The sequence below is a fragment of the Dendropsophus ebraccatus genome, chromosome 9, assembly GCF_027789765.1.
Source record: "Dendropsophus ebraccatus isolate aDenEbr1 chromosome 9, aDenEbr1.pat, whole genome shotgun sequence".
NCBI lineage: Eukaryota > Metazoa > Chordata > Amphibia > Anura > Hylidae > Dendropsophus > Dendropsophus ebraccatus.
This window is the reverse complement of record NC_091462.1, coordinates 105,570,029-105,586,112: the sequence shown is the minus strand read 5'-3', so window position 1 is coordinate 105,586,112 and position 16,084 is coordinate 105,570,029. Positions and strand designations below refer to the sequence as shown.

Here is a 16,084-nt window from a genome sequence, read left to right as displayed (position 1 = left end):
TCCCACAGACACTAATAGCTAGTATGCCCCCACAGTGATAGAGTGCTCCCACAGACAGTAATAGCTAGGATCCCCCACAATGATAGAGTGCTCCCACAGACACTAATAGCTAGTATACCCCCACAGTGATAAAGTGCTCCCACAGACACTAATAGCTAGGATTCCCCCACAGTGATAGAGTGCTCCCACAGACACTAATAGCTAGTATGCCCCCACAGTGATAGAGTGCTCCCACAGACAGTAATAGCTAGGATCCCCCACAATGATAGAGTGCTCCCACAGACACTAATAGCTAGTATCCCCCCACAGCGATAGAGTGCTCCCACAGACACTAATAGCTAGTGTGCCCCCACAGTGATAGAGTGCTCCCACAGACACTAATAGCTAGTATCGCCCCACAGTGATAGAGTGCTCCCACAGACAGTAATAGCTAGTATCCCCCTACAATGATAGAGTGCTCCCACAGACACTAGTAGCTAGTATCGCCCCACAGTGATAGAGTGCTCCCACAGACAGTAATAGCTAGTATCGCCCCCACAGTGATAGATTGCTCCCACAGACACTAATAGCTAGTGTGCCCCGACAGTGATAGAGTGCTCCCACAGACACTTATAGCTAGTATCCCCCCACAACGATAGAGTGCTCCCACAGACACTAATAGCTAGTATCCCCCCACAGTGATAGAGTGCTCCCACAGACACTAATAGCTAGTGTGCCCCCAAAGGAAGAGTGCTCCCACAGACACTAATAGCTAGGATACCCCCACAGTGATAGAGTGCTCCCACATACACTAATAGCTAGTATCCCCCCACAACGATAGAGTGCTCCCACAGACACTGATAGCTAGTGTGCCCCCAAAGGGAGAGTGCTCCCACAGACACTAATAGCTAGTATTCCCCCACAGTGATAGAGTGCTCCTACAGACACTAATAGGTAGTGTGCCCCCACAGTGATAGAGTGCTCCCACAGACACTAATAGCTAGTATCCCCCCAAAGTGATAGAGTGCTCCCACAGACGCTAATAGCTAGGATCCCCCACAATGATAGAGTGCTCCCACAGACAGTAATAGCTAGTAACCCCCCACAGTGATAGAGTGCTCCCATAGTAATAGCTAGTATCCCCCACAGTGATAGAGTGCTCCTACAGACACTAATAGGTAGTGTGCCCCCACAGTGATAGAGTGCTCCCACAGACACTAATAGCTAGTATCCCCCCAAAGTGATAGAGTGCTCCCACAGACGCTAATAGCTAGGATCCCCCACAGTGATAGAGTGCTCCCACAGACACTAATAGCTAGTATCCCCCCACAGTGACAGAGTGCTCCCACAGACACTAATAGCTAGTGTGCCCCGACAGTGATAGATTGCTCCCACAGACACTAATAGCTAGTGTGCCATGACAGTGATAGAGTGCTCCCACAGACACTAATAGCTAGGATCCCCCACAATGATAGATTGCTCCCACAGACACTAATAGCTAGTGTGCCCCCACAGTGATAGAGTGCTCCCACAGACAGTAATAGCTAGTATGCCCCCACAGTGATAGAGTGCTCCCACAGACACTAATAGCTAGGATTCCCCCACAGTGATAGAGTGCTCCCACAGACACTAATAGCTAGTATCCCCCCACAGTGATAGAGTGCTCCCACAGACACTAATAGCTTGGATACCCCCACAGTGATAGAGTGCTCCCACAGACACTAATAGCTAGGATCCCCCACAATGATTGATTGCTCCCACAGACACTAATAGCTAGTGTGCCCCCACAGTGATAGAGTGCTCCCACAGACACTAATAGCTAGTATACCCCCACAGTGATAGAGTGCTCCCACAGACACTAATAGCTAGTATGCCCCCACAGTGATAGAGTGCTCCCACAGACACTAATAGCTAGTATGCCCCCACAATGATAGAGTGCTCCCACAGACAGTAATAGCTAGGATCCCCCACAATGATAGCGTGTTGCTATTTTGATGGCCAAAATGGTACCAGTCAGAGATAGAGTGCTCCCACAATGACAGTAAAAGCATACCCACACAGTACACAGAGTAATGACTGGAGTGCCCCCACATAGATAGTGATATACAGAGTGCCTCCAATACTGTAGAGTGGACCCGCTGTAATGACCAGAGTGCCCCCACAATAATAGCATTGGTATTTACGGAGTCTCCCAAACTATGTCCGAACCTACAAAGAGCGTCTTGCTCGCTTACATGCCACACCTTTGACCCATGAGAGGAGAGGGCCTGGAGGGAAACAACGGACTATCCAGGGACCCCTTAAAATCTGATAGGAGCCCCCTTTACATAACAATGATGGGAGATACTGTGGGAGTTGTTCTCTCTTTGTGTCTTTCAGCGGCAGGGATACAGTTCTCCATGTATTGTACTCTGCCATCTATAGAGACAGCCGGGCCAGAAGTCTCCCTGCTGCTGGAGTGACAGTCGCATCATCCCTGAGAGTGACTGCAGAGTATTGCACCCTGAAGCAGGGCCTAAAAGTGTGTGCGACACTCTGCTGCCTGCTCCCTCCATCTCCGATCTGGGAAATCAGAGACCTCTTCATGCAGATGATCTACATATTTCATCTTGCACGAAAAAAAAATCCAATTTTACAGACCACAGCCAAAAAAGCAGAAACTGAAATCATTTCACACTTGACAACCCAACACCCACACAAGTGCCACAGCAGCGGGGGCACAGCCTGCAGACGCCGACACTGCTACGGGCAGCATGGACAGGCTCTGCACACAGCAGGCTATGAAGGTTCACCCTGTACGTACATTTAAGACAAAAATGTTTAAAGGGATACTCCAGCAAAAAAAAAAAATTCTTTCCAATTAACTGCTTTTAGAAAGTTATATAGATTTATAAATTCTATTTAAAAATCCCTACTCTTTCAGTAACTATCAGTTGCTGTATGTCCTGCAGGAAGTGGTGTATTCTTTCCAGTCTGACACAGTGCTCTCTGCTGCCACCTCTGTCCATGTCAGGAACTGTGCCGAGCAGGAGAGGTTTTCTATGGGGATTTGCTACTGCTCTGGACAGTTCCTGACATGGACAGAGGTGGCAGCAGAGAGCACTGTGTCAGACTGGAGAGAATACATCACTTCCTGCAGGACATACAGCAGCTGATAAGTACTGGAAGAAAGAAGATTTTTAATTTTAATAGAATTTTTTTTCCCGCCTTAGTACCCCTTTAATAAGGATTCCCTCCCTATTAATCCAAGGATGTTAGAAGATTGGTTCCAAGACCCAGAAACTCCCTTTAAGGGTAGCTTTACACGTACCGAATCCGCAGCGGATTTCACGCTGTGAGTTTGCAGCAAAATCCGCTACATGTGTGGGACCCGGCCCTGTTAACGCCTCGGCAGGGGGGGGGGGGTTAAAGGGGCCGAGTCCCATCCACGCAGCGGATCCGCTGCGTGTATGGAACCCATTCAGCTTCACAGTACAGGATCCACTGCGGATTCAGCGTGAAATCCGCTGCGGATTCAGTACGTATGAAAATACCCTAAGTCAGATATTAAACACCATTGAAAATTATCCTGCAGTACTTAAAGGGGTTATCCTGTGCTACAAAAACATGGCCACTTTCTTTCAGAGACAGCACCGCTCTTGTCTCCAGTTCAGGTGCAGTTTGCAATTAAGCTCCACTCACTTCAATGGAACTGAGCAGCAAAACCCTGCCCAAGCTGGAGACAAGAGTGTTGCTGTCTCTGGAAGAAAGTGGCCATGTTTTTGTAGCACCGGATAACCCCTTTAAGCTACAGTCACACATCTGTAGATGGCTGCAGTGCACGAACCTATTTATAGATGAATAGTGATCAGTGCTGCGATTGCGGTCCGTACTAGGACCTGTCAGTTCTTTTTGCAGCACGGATCAAGACCCCGTAAGACGTACAGACATGTGAGCAGGGCCATTCAAACAAATGGGTCCACAGTTGATTTTACAGACATGTGAATGCAGCCTCAGCTGGTGATGATCTGTGCATGTATTGCCCTCCTCTGCCTGCAGGTGGCGCTGCCATCCTGTACAATAGTCCCCTATCAATTTCTATCATGTCACCACTGGTCAGTGAGTGAATCCCGGGCTTATTGTAATTCACCGCTTTGATAATTGTGTCGGCTTTTATAGTACAATAGACTCAGCGGGTCCCTTTCTTCATCCGTATCACTTGATTCCTTGTGGTGCTGTATTATTTGGCAGTATAGGATAATCTTTTTTTATGCTTTTAACTTTACATTTCCCTGTGTATAAATCAGCAGGCTGGGAAATGATTCTGAAGTGACGCTCTGCTTCTATAGAGAATACCGGACTATGGCTGCTGAAGCCACGGCGTCTGACCGCGGATCGGTCGCTGGTAAGGAGAATATTATCATGTACTGCGCTCCAATTGTAGGAGGAACCAGACATATTTCTGCACAAGGAACTCCATAACTATCCCATTGTGATATGTAAAATCTAGACATATCCTCTAAATGTACCACCTGGGTAGGCTTAAAGGGGTGTCCTGAGAAACCTAACCCTATCCTGTTTCTAGGTCATCAATGGGTTTCCTATAATATGGCCATTTCAGATAGCTGTGACCTAAATATCAAGTATTCCAGTACTTATCAGCTGCTGTATGTTCTATAGGAAGTGGCGTATTCTTTTCATTCTCACACATTGCTCTTTGCTGCCACCTCTGTCCATGTCAGGAACTGTCCAGAGCAGGGGAGGATTTCTATGAGGATTTGCTGCTGCTCTGGACAGTTCCTGACATGGACAGAGGTGGCGGCAGAGAGCACTGTGTCAGACTGGAAAGAATACACCACTTCCTGCAGGACATACAGCAGCTGAAGACTGGAGATTTTTAAATAGAAGTAAATTACACATTTATATAACTGTAACCAGTTGATTTGAAAGAAAAAGATTTTCACTGGATAACCCCTTTCAGCTGGTCAGAATATGGAAACTCCCTGGTTGCAGTTTTTTCCCCCAAGAACAAAAGGATTGACCATGCCAAAATTACAATCTTCACTTCTTTATACATTTTCAGACCCTTTAATGTGCAGTTTGCAACCTGCTCTTCTTAGATCAGCACTTGCTTAGACAGTAAGTCAGGTCATATACTGTAATATGACCTTATGACTGTATAGTTCAGCCTGCCCCCTTGCAGACTGTTGTATGTGTGATCTTCCCTTTCTGAAGACTTGGATGCTTTCTCCCTCTCCTCACTCTCTTGTTAGTTCTATATGAGAAGCTGGCTATATACAGGAGATTGGTGAAGATTGTATCTGACAGAACCCCATGTGCCTGTGTCCAGTACTCAGTGTCAGACTTGGATATCTGGGGCCCACCAGAGGAAATGATCCTGGGGGCCCACCAATAAAGAACCAGTGAGAAACAACGTCAGTCAGTGTTTGTGCAGGCTCTAAATCCCCTATTCCACGGGTCGACTATGAGGAGCAAACAAGCACTCATTGCTCATTGTTCCCAAATCGCTGCCACCGCTATTCCGCGCGGTGGCAGCGAGCGGGTGAGTGTGGGAGGGGCCGCGGGGGGCTGCCCGGGTGATCGCTAGATCGTCCGGGCAGCCCATAGAGGATAGTAGCGGTCTGCTGCCTCCGCTTCTATTCCACGGAGCAACTGCAGCAGATCGCTGCTATATCAGTCATTTGTTTTTCAATGTGCTTCAAAGACAAACGACGCAACGATCAGCTAACGTGAACAATGTCGGCTTATCGTTGCCTTCTATTCCACGGGACGATTAACGGACGATAATTGTTCCGTGGAATAGGGCCTTAAAGCTGGGGGCCCACCGGATCCTCCGGTCCTCTGATGGGTCACTCCGACACTGCCAGTATTGCATTTCAGCCTCAGTTCAAATCTATAGGACTCTGAGCTGCAGTACCAACCACAACCACAGAGATATGCATGGCGCTATCCTAGTGACTGGAGCACTTCAGCTCTGCTTTCTACTGATCCTCAGGGTTGGGCGTCCATCAAAGGCATAAATATGTATTTTTATATGCATATCACAGGAGGCTGGGAAAGTTTGTCTTCTTCCTACCTGTAAGTGTAAACTCACACTCTGGCTGCTTTGATATTTCCCGATCCGCCATTACCAGTGCCATCAAACCCATTTAACAAGCAGCCTCTGGTGTCACGGTGAACACATGCGACTTCATGCAGACATTTAAATGGTGTCCCCCTCCGCCATAGTCTGCGATATTCCTCCATACACCCCCCCCCCTCCCCAACTCCGTCTTCTAAAAGACACTGACAGCAAAGGGAAGTCATTTTCAAAAGCCGAGGCTGTGTGATTTCACAAATGAATTATTAATGGTTTCCTTCTCAAGGCATTGCGTGATTGCAATTAGGTGCGCACTTCACTGCCGGCTGTGGGGAAATGCATAATCCTCATGTAAAAGAAACATTTTCACATCAAAGGCCCATAATGTAACTTGTTGAAAGTTGCTCAGAGATTCGGCTTCATGGATCTTTGCTCAGCGATTTTATTATTTTCACTGGGCTGCTGGTTCTCCTAAAGGTAGATGAAGTCTGAAGAGACTCTCAGAACATAGTAAGATTCTGACTAAAAGGGCTTTTCCATATTTCCACGACAACTCTCACCTTTTACTTCATATCCCCAGACGGCTGTATATTTTTCTGTTGGAAGTGACAAACAACAGTATCATACGGCGAAGAGAAGGCAGAGCTAAAGAGGCTGACAGCTGCAATATCTGTACAACTGGATGAGGTGTGGCTTCAAGAGCAATACAGATGATGACTAATATTAACCTGATTGGTATTGTATGCAATGGGATTTAATGTATGATGTATACCAATATCTTGTAAAAAATATATATAACCACTATAATACTGCCGCTATATACCAGAATATAACTACTATAATACTGCTCCAATATACAAAAATATAACTACTATAATACTGCTCCTATATACAAGGATATACTATAAAACTGCTCCCTATATACAAGAATATAACTACTATAATATACGAACTGGAGAGAATGGAACGGCTGCACATCCCATCTATGGCTGATACTAATGCCGCTAGGCCTATATTAAAAATCAACACCAGAGTGTCTGTATATGAATTGATCAAGCCATATTGCCCCGTGTACCACCGCGCAGGTCCTCTGGTCCACACGGGTCCCTACGCTAACTCCACACCGTGTCGGTCAGCGACCGCCAACCCCGCAAAGCGTGCACATGTAGGGAAGGGAGGCCATGGAACGGCCCTGCAACCCCAATGTCACAGGACCAGACCCAAAAAGCCCCACCAAAACCCAGCCAGCACCACCGGCGGGGAAGGCTGCCCCCAAACGACCTTCGGTGCTGGCCGGGTTCTGGTGTGGTGTTTTTGGGTCTGGTCCTGTGGCATGGGGGTCGCAGGGCCGTCCCATGGCCCCCGTTCCCTGGCTGTGCACGCCTGCGGGGTTGGTGGCCACTGACTGGCACGGTGTGGACTTAGTGTAGGGACCCATGTGTATCAGATACCGGCACGAGGTACATGGGGCAGTATGGCTTGATCAATTCATACACAAAATTCTGATGTGTTTTTTATTTAGCCAAGCGGCACTAGTATCAGCCATAGGTGTGATGTGCAGCACTCTGTTTCTTCCCTGAGCCACATTTTGTTTCTCTCTTTTCTCCGTGTTTTGCACTCCTCCTGGTGAGACCCACATGACCGCAATTAGCAGGAGACACCTGAGTGCACATGGTTTTAATCCCTCCTGTTTTTTCCCATTCTGTTTGCTGCAGCTATGGTGAGTGCAACACCTCATCCAGACTTGTGCTGCTTGGGGGCGACCTTCTCCGCCGGCGGTGCTGGCCGGGTTCTGGTGTGGTGTTTTTGGGTCTGGTCCTGTGGCATGGGGGTCGCAGGGCCGTCCCATGGCCCCCGTTCCCTGGCTGTGCACGCCTGCGGGGTTGGTGGCCACTGACTGGCACGGTGTGGACTTAGTGTAGGGACCCATGTGTATCAGATACCGGCACGAGGTACATGGGGCAGTATGGCTTGATCAATTCATACACAAAATTCTGATGTGTTTTTTATTTAGCCAAGCGGCACTAGTATCAGCCATAGGTGTGATGTGCAGCACTCTGTTTCTTCCCTGAGCCATAACTACTATAATACTGCTCCTATGTACAAGAATATAACTACTATAATACTGCTCCTATATACAAGAATATAACTACTATATTACTGACCCCTATATACAAGAATATAACTACTATAATACTGCTGTGCAGTATGTGCAGCCGTTCCATTCTCTCCAGTTCGTGTTTTACAGTTCTCCCTCTCTGAACAGCTAGCACTCCTTTATAAGACCCACATGACCAAAATTAGCAGGATATGCCTGTGCTCACATGTCTGGACCTTATGTCTTCCCCATTCTGTGAGAGCAGCAATGGTAAGTGTAATACCATATCCATACTTGTGTTGTTTGGGGGCAGCCTTCCCCGCCGGTGGTGCTGGCTGGGTTTTGGTGGGGCTTTTTGGGTCTGGTGCTGTGACATTGGGGTTGCAGGGCCGTTCCATGGCCTCCCTTCCCTGCATGTGCACGCTTTGCGGGGTTGGCGGTCGCTGACCGACACGGTGTGGAGTTAGCGTAGGGACCCGTGTGGACCAGAGGACCTGCGCGGTGGTACACGGGGCAATATGGCTTGATCAATTCATATACAGACACTCTGGTGTTGATTTTTAATATAGGCCTAGCGGCATTAGTATCAGCCATAGATGGGATGTGCAGCGGTTCCATTCTCTCCAGTTCGTGTAACTAATATAATACTGCTCCTATATACAAGAATATAACTACTATAATACTGCTCCCTATATACAAGAATATAACTACTATAATACTGCTCCTATATACAAGAATATAACTACTATAATACTGCTCCTATATACAAGAATATAACTACTATAATACTGCTCCTATATACAAGAATATAACTACTATAATACTGCTCCTATCTTCTAGTATATACTAGCATCCAAAACAAAGAGGAAAGATGAGGGCACTCACCATATTACGTGATCTTCTTTCTTTATTTCAACTTTATACGTGCATTAAAAGTACTGGACACATCGAGCTTAACGCAGACGCCAGACACCCACCAGATCAGGAAACAGCTGTTACCTGATCTGGTGGGTGTCTGGCGTCCGCATTAAGCCCGATGTGTCCAGTACTTTTAATGCACGTATAAAGTTGAAATAAAGAAAGAAGATCACGTAATATGGTGAGTGCCCTCATCTTTCCTCTTTGTTTTGGATGTTAGAAATCGTTGTGTATCTCATTCAGTAGTGAGCACCAACCAGTGATCTACTCTGCTATCCTAATCCACCCGTGGGATCCTACATCAGAAGCCGGGATAGAGCAGTGCCGGTGACTGTGTTTCTCTCTGACTGGGTGTACTAGTATATACTAGAATACTAATCACTGAGGCATGATCCTCTTACTGTTAACAACCCAATCACTATACGTTATGTTCACGTCCCCTCCATTTTCCGATAGTCACCTTGTTTGCAAACTTTCCTTCACGCCAGATTTGCCGCTTTCCATCCTCGCTCTTCTTGTATGTTTTGCCTCGGCAAACAAAATCTACATAATTTATTTCAGGAGATTAAGTTAGGAAACAAACAGGAATTAGCAAGCAGCATTTAGACCGAGAAGAAAGTAGATAAAATGAACTGTATTTTGTAAGAGGGGCCGGTGCCAGCGAAGTCGGTGATGGTGGCAGCCACTGTGGCGCCATCTTGAAAAGAACAGATCGTTCCCATGCTTTGCGTTGAGGACACTTGAGCGTCCTGGTTACTAGGAGTCACTGTGGTCACAAGAGGCTGAGGCTCACGAGTCGCTTTACAAACGTTAATAAAATTGTAATTATTGGGTTTGTTCTCAATGGCGCCAATAGGAAACGTAATTGTTTTGCTAAATACCCATCAGATTCTATTATCCCGGGCCTTATTAGCAGAGCTGAGTGTTTGCTGTCAAGGTTTAAGGTGAAATTTACGGAATAAACCTGTTAGGAAAAGCAAATAAGTGCTGAGTATATAGAGACCTGGAGGAGCTCATCAATGGTGAGCAAACAGAGTGATGTGTAATACACATGGGGCAATGGCAATATACTGTACACTTAATGGACACTTTATTAGAGCCCCTATTTAGTATTAGGATATACACATGGGGCAATGGTAATATACTGTACACTTAATGGACACTAGAGCCCCCATCTAGTATTAGGATATACACACGAGGCAATGGCAATATACTGTACACTTAATGGACACTTTATTAGAGCCCCTATTTAGTATTAGGATATACACATGGGGCAATGGTAATATACTGTACACTTAATGGACACTTTATTAGAGCCCCTATTTAGTATTAGGATATACACATGGGGCAATGGTAATATACTGTACACTTAACATACACTTTATTAGACCCCCATTTAGTATTAGGATATACACATGGGGCAATGGTAATATACTGTACACTTAATGGACACTAGAGCCCCCATCTAGTATTAGGATATACACATGAGGCAATGGTAATATACTGTACACTTAATGGACACTAGAGCCCCCATCTAGTATTAGGATATACACACGAGGCAATGGCAATATACTGTACACTTAACAGACACTTTATTAGACCCCCATTTAGTATTAGGACATACACATGAGGCAATGGCAATATACTGTACTCTTACTGGACACTAGAGCCCCCATTTAGTAGTAGGACATACACATGGGGCAATGGTAATATACTGTATACTTAATGGACACTTTATTAGAGCCCCCATTTAGTATTAGGACACATGGAGCAATGGTAAAGTACACTTAAAGGAGAAGTCTGGCGATTTTTAAAATCCGACAGGGGCATGGAGGAAATTGATTACAAGTACATGGTGAGTGGCGGGACCGGCCTTGGGACGCCCATTGGAAGGCATTTTCCCCCCAAGTTGCGATGCCGTCACGATAGACTGGCCACTCAGTGACTGGAGCAGCGTCCTGCCCTAGTCGGTCCATTAGCCGGGTTGTGACATTTTAGTGCCGGTGCGGGTCCCGAGGCCGGTCCCGGCATGGTGAGTGGTAAGTTAGTACTTGTAAGCAATTTCCCCCCTTCCCCTGCCAAATTTTATAGGTCACCGGACTTCTCCTTTAATGGACACTAGAGCCTCCATTGAGTAGTAGGTTGGACTTCCCTTGGCTGGCAGATCCCCAGCAATTCTTTGCGGTATAGCTCCAGCTAGGTGATCTACAGGAACATCTGCCCATGTGGAAAGGATCATTATAATATGGAGGTCCTGACATGTTCTCAACAGCTTGTTCTCTCTCATCCCAGACGTGTCTATAGGACTAGTGCGGTGACCTCCGGCGGTGCGGAGGAGTGGCCGATCACTTGCCAGATGGTTAGGTGTGACGCCAGTTCTGTGGTGGTTGGCCGAGTTATAGCCTTGCCCAGTGATGGTAATCTGTTGTGATGCCAGTGCTGGTTGGGCACACAGGTATGGTGGCATACCTGCTTCTATTTTAGTGGGCCGGCTATACCTTGTTCCTCTGTGGACAGTGACCTGCCGGGCTGTTGTGGGGTCCCTTGGGTACTTATCACAGTGGTCCAGAGACGAGTAGTGACCCACTTGGATTATTGGCACTGCCACCCACAGAAAGAGGTGATGACCCAAGGAAGGTGTGTGTGCTGTGTTGGTGCTTGAGGAATCACAGAGTCTCTTTATCATAAATATAATCTGCTTTACTCTGAAGATACTTGAGATAGGCAGCAGATCATACAGCTTTTCCTTGATACAATACTTTACACTTGATAAGATACTTAATACTTTAGGGTCCAGATCTGTACTGAGAGTAGAAGGAGTGGTATAGTCGTGCCGACTGGGTTGCGTGCTGAGAAATAGAAGAGAGAATCAGAGTAGAGAGGAGGATGTCGAGAGAATCCCAACCCAATATAGTACTGTGCTCTGCCAGAACTTCGGGGGTAGAAATTGAAGAATATTTGAGAAGAGAGAGAATACTTGTGCCTGTGTTTTGACACTTTGGTCTTTACACCACCTATTGCCCACCAGTGTCGAGTGACCTGTCGAAAACCTCTCCTGCTCTGGACAGTTCTTACATAGAGGTAGCAGCAGGAAGCACTGTGTCAGATTTGAAAGAATACCCCACTTCCTGCAGGATATACAGCGGCTGGTAAATCTTGGAAGACATGATATTTTTAAATAGAAGTAAATTACAAGTCTGTATACCTTTTTGACACCAAATGATCCGAAAGAAAAAAAAAGCCAGAGTACCCCTTTAAGAAGTCCCTGCAAGAGAACAAGGAGGGAGCTCCAGATAAGCAGTGCAATGCAAAACAAGACAGCCAGAGGAGTGGGTGGTGAGCAGAACATGACAGCTATACACAACTACCAACCCCATATACTGCCTAAACAACCATGCCACACCATGCCGAATAAATACTACCGTAAACTGCTCATAGGATACCTACATACACTAAGTAACCTAGTAGCAATGTCACACACTGTCAATACAGCTTTATAGTGCTCTTATAATCCCAACATATTCCAGCCTATAAAATCTCCATACATGACGTCATCCCATACTATACAATGTCTAAGAAATACAAATTAGTCCTATTAAAGGGTTTTTCTATTGTGGTGGAAATAAATAAAAAAAAACAATTTAAAAAAAAGTTTAAAACAATCGCGCTCCTGATATAAACACTAATATTAGCGTGTGTACTGCTGCGAGCTACAGCTAGTAGTTACTGCCTCCACTAAAGATATAAAAATAAATATTCAAATTCTGCATTTAGCCCTGCGGGCTGCATACTATTAAATAGGAAAATGTATTCACTCTCTTTTTTAGACATAAAACTTTGTGGCAAAGATCTGTAGGAACACAGTGATCGATGACCCACCGACTTTAACAGGACATCCTTAGTACCAATTTGAAAGCTACACAGGTTCACGGACGTGGAGGACTACAGATCCAAGCCAGCCCATACGCACACTAACGGTGAGCGGTCCAGTTTAATACTTTGCACTGGCTCTATAATGCACTGATAATAACGATTATGCTTTAAGGTATACAGTACTTAGCGCGGCACGGCATTTTTTACCTAAATAAAAAAAAAACAGCTATACTCACCTGCCCTGCTTCCATGCTGACACCACCTAATCCTGTTATCTTGGTGGTCACAAGTCTCAAGTTATCAGGAGGCTTAATTGAAGTGCCTTGAGTGGCTCCACCTGTTTAACACCCCTTTAAGTGCCCATAAAGGAGCAGTCCTCTAAATCAAGGATTATGAACCTTCGTCCCTCCAGCTGTTGCAAAACTACAACTACAACTGCGACTGTCCAGGCCTGATGGGAGTTGTAGTTTTGCAACAGCTGGAGGGCCGAAGTTTCCCAATCCCTGCTCTAAAGTCTATGGCGGCTCATAAGAGAATAAAGAAGTGACATCACATGGTCAGACTGAGATTGTACGGATACTAAATTGCGTCAATCTGATCTGTTTCCTCACTTTCAGCTGCCCGGCGCTTCCAAAAACGTTCAGTAAAAGTCCGTCTTTTTTAATATTTATGGAAAATCCAATACAAAGAAAGGAGCATGAAGGAAAGGTCATGGGGAGGGGGGAATAACCTTTTGATATAATTATTGTTAGACACATCCATAATTCACACATTAATGCCCTATCTACACAATGAGAGTTTATTCACTAGCCTCATTTGGGAAATAACTTGCTCCAGTCTTTTATTTTGCCGCCTTCTAATTTCCTGTGTGTCTTAGATAATGATAAAATGCCGGGATTCTGCTCCAATATTCATTACAGTTCAGCCACCACCCCGGCAGGAAACGGGCCCTTAAATCAACCAGGTTGGCACCGTGCCCTGGTGGTGGGGGCAGGAAAGTGGGAATGGAATGGGCGAGTGCTAGATGCATGGTGTAGAGCGGTGATCTGAGGCCCCAGCTGATGCAGAACTACCAATCCCAGTATATCTCGACAATTGTATGCTGAAAGAAAGGCAAAGGTTGGGAGACTACTAGCCAGACTGTTGTCATAGGGGTGCTCCAGATTGCATAGCCAGACTGCTGTCATATGAGACTACTCAGCTAGACTACTGTTATAGGGAGAGGTCCAGACTACTCAGCTAGACTGCTGTTATAGAGGGAGGTCCAGACTACACAGCTAGACTCCTGTTATAGGGGGAGGTCCAGACTACATATCCAGACTGCTGTTGTAGGGGGAGGTCCAGACTACACAGCCAGACTGTTGTTATAGGGGGAGGTCCAGACTACACAGCTAGACTGCTGCCATAGAGGATATTCCAAACTATATTTGTACAGAGTCCCCCACTTTAGCCCATGTTAGTATTTCCCTAAACTCTGTGTTAGTTAAATGACTAGACTACACAGCCAGACTACACAGCTAAACTGCTGTTATTGGGGGAGGTCCAGAGTACACAGCCAGACTGCTGTTATAGGGGAAGATCCAGACTACACAGCCAGACTGTTGTTTTAGGGGGAGGTCCAGACTACACAGCCAGACTGCTGTTATAGGGGGCTCCAGACTACACAGCCAGACTGTTGTTATAGGGGGGACCCCGGACTACACAGCCAGACTGCTGTTATAGGGGGAAGTCCTGACTACAGGGGGAGGTCCAGACTACACAGCCAGACTGCTGTTATAGGGGGCTCCAGACTACACAGCCAGACTGTTGTTATAGGGGGCTCCAGACTACACAGGCAGACTGTTGTTATAGGGGGAGGTTCAGACTACACAGCCAGACTGCTGTTATAGGGGGCTCCAGACTACACAGCCAGACTGTTGTTATAGGGGGAGGTCCAGACTACACAGCCAGACTGCTGTTATAGGGGGAAATCCAGACTACACAGCCAGACTGCTGTTATAGGGGGCTCCAGACTACACAGCCAGACTGTTGTTACAGGGGGAGGTCCAGACTACACAGCTAGACTGCTGCCATAGAGGATATTCCTAACTATATTTTTACAGAGTCCCCCACTTTAGCCCATGTTAGCATTTGCCTAAACTCTGTGTTAGTTAAATGAAAGTTAATGATGGCGTAACACGATAATTGAAGCTAGAACTCGGGCCGCTCTCTGTCTGTTTGTTAGCCAAGGATTAAGTACAATCCTAAAGCAGAGAAATTCAATTAAGAAGCAGGATTCCATCTCGCCGGCTCCCCATTGCTTCACACTTGTTTTCATTCATCTTCCATAGTTAAACTATTAACACGGTAAATATTTCCCCCTCTCCTCCATATAATTAATAAGTTCTATGTTGTGACTCACTGGCTTCTTACCAACATGGGAGAAAAGTCGCTATTTGTGTGGCTTTTATTCCCTTTCACTTTCAGCGCCGCTTCCTTTCCGGAGAAGCCTTTGATTGCTTAACCTGTCATTTGCAACACATTTAATTATATTTTGCAGTCCAGCTGCGCCATTACTCTCTATTTTATATGGCATCTTAACAGAAAAGTTTTCGGTATGATTAACACGTTAGGTTATGATCCACAGAGTATTATTAACACTGCGTTTATTGATTGATGGGAAGATACTGTGATGTATGGGATCGGTCAGACCCCCCATACAATGCCCCTGATTCATTGAGAGCACCACCAAAAGTAATGTTTACTATTCCTTTTAAAGAGTATCAATGACTTAGACAAACTTCTGGCAGGTCATAGATTTGTTTGGTGGGGGTCCGGATGCGGAGACCCCCACTGACTTCTAAAATTAAGTACTTTGCCTCTTTCTTTAAGGTTGGCTCTCATCAAAGAGTCAAGTGCTTATGTGCTGATGACTTTGTACTCTCTCCAAGAAGCTGAAAAGAAGAGGCATGGCACTCAGCTCAATACTTCTAGTACTTCAGTTTAGTGATTAGTGGATCACCACTAGACATACGCGAACCGCCACCACGCTTGGGTTCATCCAAACATGAATGCTCCGCGCTTCATTACCAGCCGCTGGGGAAGTTGGTTGCAGTTCTAAGGCTGCCTGGAGAACATGGATACAGCCATAGGCCTTA

At 46.0% G+C, this 16,084-nt stretch overlaps 1 long non-coding RNA gene across 2 annotated transcripts in view; it reads left to right on the top strand.

Moving 5' to 3' along the window:
• LOC138801405 (uncharacterized) overlaps positions 1-16,084 on the top strand; it is a 59,984-nt gene that overhangs the window by 3,709 nt on the left and 40,191 nt on the right. For both annotated transcript variants that reach the window (XR_011364613.1, XR_011364612.1), the window contains exons 2-4: positions 4,269-4,363; positions 6,639-6,745; positions 12,902-13,051. This is a non-coding gene — a long non-coding RNA (uncharacterized lncRNA). The remainder of the gene's footprint in view (positions 1-4,268; positions 4,364-6,638; positions 6,746-12,901; positions 13,052-16,084) is intronic.